Source organism: Triturus cristatus, chromosome 5_1 (genome assembly GCF_964204655.1).
Source record: "Triturus cristatus chromosome 5_1, aTriCri1.1, whole genome shotgun sequence".
Classification (NCBI taxonomy): Eukaryota; Metazoa; Chordata; class Amphibia; order Caudata; family Salamandridae; genus Triturus; species Triturus cristatus.
The window spans coordinates 435,732,658-435,737,063 of NC_140587.1; positions in this window are offsets into that span (position 1 = coordinate 435,732,658).

Genomic DNA, 4,406 nt, shown 5'->3' on the forward strand with positions numbered 1-4,406 from the left:
ATTCCAAAGAAACAATTCCTTGGGGTACTAGTACTACAATCCCTTATACTAAGTTTTTTGATACTGGACTCATCATCACTGGAACTACATTCAGCTTCATCCACACATTTCACTGTCCTCTTTCCTCCTGCAAACCTTGGCAAAGTGTCTGACTACTCCACAACTAGAACATTTTTGCTTAATGGCAGGACAGGACTTGCTGGAAGGTATGTGTGACACACTATCACAGCGGAAACACCTGAAGTTACCCCACCTTTTGTTTTTAATTATCTCCTTCTTGGGTTTAGCAGTACTCCTTGTTTTAATTTTACCTACTACCTCAACTGGCATCTTTACCTTCTTGCTTAAGCAGTTTAGCACTGCAGCTAGACATTTCAGACTTCCTAGCAATATTTAAAACATCCTTTAACTCAGTGTCACCATTTATCCATATCCTCTCCTGGATAGCAGGCTCCTTAGCATGCATTACATCTTGGTCTCTGATAAACTGATCCAATAAATGGTAAAACGTACAATCCGTAGCTAACTTCCTTAGGGCTGAGACATACTCATCCACTGTTTCATTTGCCTCTTCTTTCCTGTGGAAAAGTTTATATCTTACGATACCTATACAAACTTTAGGTGCAAAATAATTGTCGAAATCATTCATAATGGCATCAAAAACATTTACATCACCACCTCCTAAGGCTTTCGTCATCTCCTCATAAGCTTTCAGACCCCATGGACTATCATGTGTCATCTTCCCTTCTTCACCGATGGTGTAAATGAAGTTAAGAAAATAGGCTTTCCACTAGGGTGACCAGACGTCCCGGTTTTGCCCGGACAGTCCCCGTTTTTAGAGAAATATCCCAGTGTCCCAACACTTATTGCAAAAATGAACAAATGTCCCGGTTTTGAGAGACGGTTGGGTGAGCACGAACATTTACACTTTGCTGTGAAGGCTCACCTTCACACCGGCCCTCTCAAGACACCAGAGACAGAGAACTGTTTGTAAGATTTTCTTACTGTGCTACCTGGCTTAATTCAGGCAACACAGCAGGGTTTAATGAAGGGTGAATCAACAATCACCGGAGGCTAGAATCACCACGCTCCCCTTGCAACACACCCCAGCTTGGCCAAGGAAGTCTTTCATTTTCTTACTACAGTATAGTAGTGTGTGCACGTACCTCTGTAGCATGAAAATTAAAGACTTGCTGGGCTATGCTGTGGTGTGTTCCATATGGCTAGACAGAACACAAACATATATGTATGTGTATATATATCAGAAAATTCATTGACATAGAAATAGGACTAACTGTTGACCAGTGCCAACATTTAGTCCTTTTTCTATGTCAATGACTGTCCCGGTTTTCTGTTCAGAAAATCTGGTCACACTACCTTCCACTCAGTCCACTTCCTGCAGGAATTACCTCCAACAGGCCAAAATGCTTGGGGAGGTTGAAGATTTTTTTTTTGACAAGCCATGACAACCGGAGAACAGTACTCCACAGTTCAAGGTGTGACCTAACAGCGTCCTTCCTTCACCAACAAAGGACTAGTTTGCTGTGCAATTTACTGTTTAAATGATGTATAACAAAATTATTTCTTCTTTAAGCAAGCGTATTAAATTACATACTTGTGGTGACAGTCTCCAATGACATGTGCATATCACCGTGTGCTTACTTAAACGCACTTGAGGTACAAACAGGTGTGCACGTCACCGTGCTACAGATGGCCTCTAAAATTAATGCTCTTAGATGTGCACATAACCACGCAGCAGAGGATAGCACTAATGCAGAAAGGGTGTGCGCGTCACCGTGCTGACAATGCACCTCACACCGCAATGTCTAATGCAGAAGGGCTGTGTGCGTCACCGCGCTGACGATGTATCTCCAAAATTGATGTGCAGGAGAGGGCGTGGCCTGCAGCCAAGCAAGATGGCCGCAGCCTAGTTGGGCTCCGGGGGAACGATCGACTCCCCCTCTCATCCGTAACATATCCGGGCAGCGATCCGATCCCTAAGGTCTGGAATCGTGCAGCGGACACACAGCGTTGCATCCCGGTCCAACTCCGGGGTCCCTCGGACGCCCACGACGGAATCGGCGAGACCTGGACCTCTGCGGCCTGCCTCAGCGTGTGCAGCCGGGGCCTCGAGTGCCGGGGCGGCCCGGGGCGAGGCGTGCTCGAACGGATCTACACTGCGGCGGTGGCGGAGGCTGGACGCCTGCGGCAAACACTGGCGACGGCGACACCTGAGGTGGCTGAGGCGGGAGCGAGGCGAGCGTTGGACGACCCCCATCGGCCCGGGACGAAGGGCCTGCGAGAGGCGCAAGGATCCGCTGCTCATCCGGTGGGCCTGCCCGCGATCAGGCGAGCTGCTACCGGCCCCTGGGCCTGCGCTGCACAGGAGACCTGCATCGGGCCCCGCCGAGACGTGAGGCCGGCCCCTGCTGATCCGTGCCGACCCCCCCCCCCCCCTCTCGGGGATGACCAGAGTCGGGGATCGCTCCCTAAGCTGCCTGAAGGGTTCGGGCCCGGCCTGAGGGGCCCCTGGTGCATCACTCCCCCGCTGCTCTGCGGGAGTGACATTTGGGAGGTGTCGCTAACGCCATGAGCGGGAAAGGAACCAAGGGGCACCACCAAGGCAAGCTTGCTAAGTTCGCCTACACCAGGGACTCTGAGGTGTCGGACCGCGGCGGCCCCACCGGGAAGATGGCGACGACCACCGACTCGCCGAAGGTGACGCTGGAGGACATCATGATGGCCTTAACGTAGGTACAATCCACAGTGGGGTCAATCTCTACGGACGTATCCCTGCTCCGCGCAGACTTCCAGAAGATGTCCGCCAGGGTAGCGGAGGTGGAGCAGGCAACGGAGACTTTGGCGAAGGACTCCAAAGGCCTCCTACAGAGAGTGTCGCAATTGGAGGCGGAGAACAAACGCATGGCGGCCAGGCTGGACGACCAAGAAGGGCGCTCTCGCCGCAACAACGTGCGCATTATTGGGATTCCCGAGAGTGAGGGGCACCCGGCCATGGACCTCTACGTGGAAGAATTGATTAAGTCCAAGTTGCAACCCCGGGGCCTCTCGACATTCTTTTCAGTGGAGCGCGCACCTAGGGTACCGGGAGGGCGCCCGAAGGTTGGGGCGCCTCCGAGGCCTGTCCTGGCCCGCCTGTTTAATTTTAGAGACAGGGATGCCATTCTACAGGCGGCGCGGGTGGCACCGCCGATTCGGCTTCAGAACTCCACAGTGTCCTTCTTTCCGGACTATACGGCTGCGGTGGCGGCGCAGCGGCGGAGCTTTGTAGAGGTCAAGAAGAAACTACGGGCTCGCGAACTTCCATATGCAATGCTCTTCCCGGCGCGTCTCCGGGTGGCGGCGGAGGGCAAAACTTTCTTCTTCGACACACCAGAGGAGGCTCATGACTGGTTGGAGGGGTGGCGCCGTGCTGGTGGCGCAGGGCGTTCGAGCCGAGGGACGAGGCGTCCCGGGAGTGAGATCGATCCTACTGGACATGAACAGCGCCTTGAGGAGGTTGCGGAGGAACCCACGGGTTGAGGCGGCGGCTCGCATCCTGACCGAACTGCAGTTCAAGACTACCCGCTGGGAACTGATGTTGTTGTAGTGTCCGCATACTGGCTGATTTGGGGACATGAACGATGAGACCTGGGGACGGGGGATGTCTGGGTCCCCCTCGGACTCCACGCTCCCTAAAAAGCACAAGTACTGTTCGGGGTTCAAGGGACTGAGCACTCTGCTAAGTTGGGGTGGCGGGCAGTTCTGAGTCCGTGTGGCAGGGAGGCAGGGAGGGGGGTGGGGGGACGGGGTATGTTCCTTGGTTTTGTTTCTTTGTTTTGGTTTGTTAGGACACAGCTCTTTGACTTACATCATACACATGTTCTGCACACAACCTGGGCCACACTATGCTCTACCCGCTTATGGCTTTATCTCCTCTCCCACCCGCCGTGAAGTCAGACTTGACTACTCCAATAGCCTCTGACACTGACTTGACCCCGGTGCAGCCCCTCTCCATACTGACCTGGAATGTACGGGGTTTAGGAGACAAAATCAAACGAGGTCTGGTCCTGCATAGTATTAAACGGTGCGCCCCGGCGCTGGTCTTGCTTCAGGAGACCCATCTCACCGGCACGGCCACTAAAGCGCTGGACAGATGGGGATACAAGATGGTGGTCCACTCTGAGTTTACTTCCGGGTCCCGAGGGGTTGGCATCTGGCTGCGCAAACAGTCCCAAGTAATAGTGCTTGATGTACACACGGACGGAGCCGGGCGGTTTGCCGCGGCTCACATACAATGGGAAGGGCATCTTTATAATGTAGTGTCGGTCTATATCCCGCCTGGGTTGCATGCCACGGCGTTCCCGGCACTTAGTGAATTTCTCCTTACCTTACCGGAGGGAGAGGTG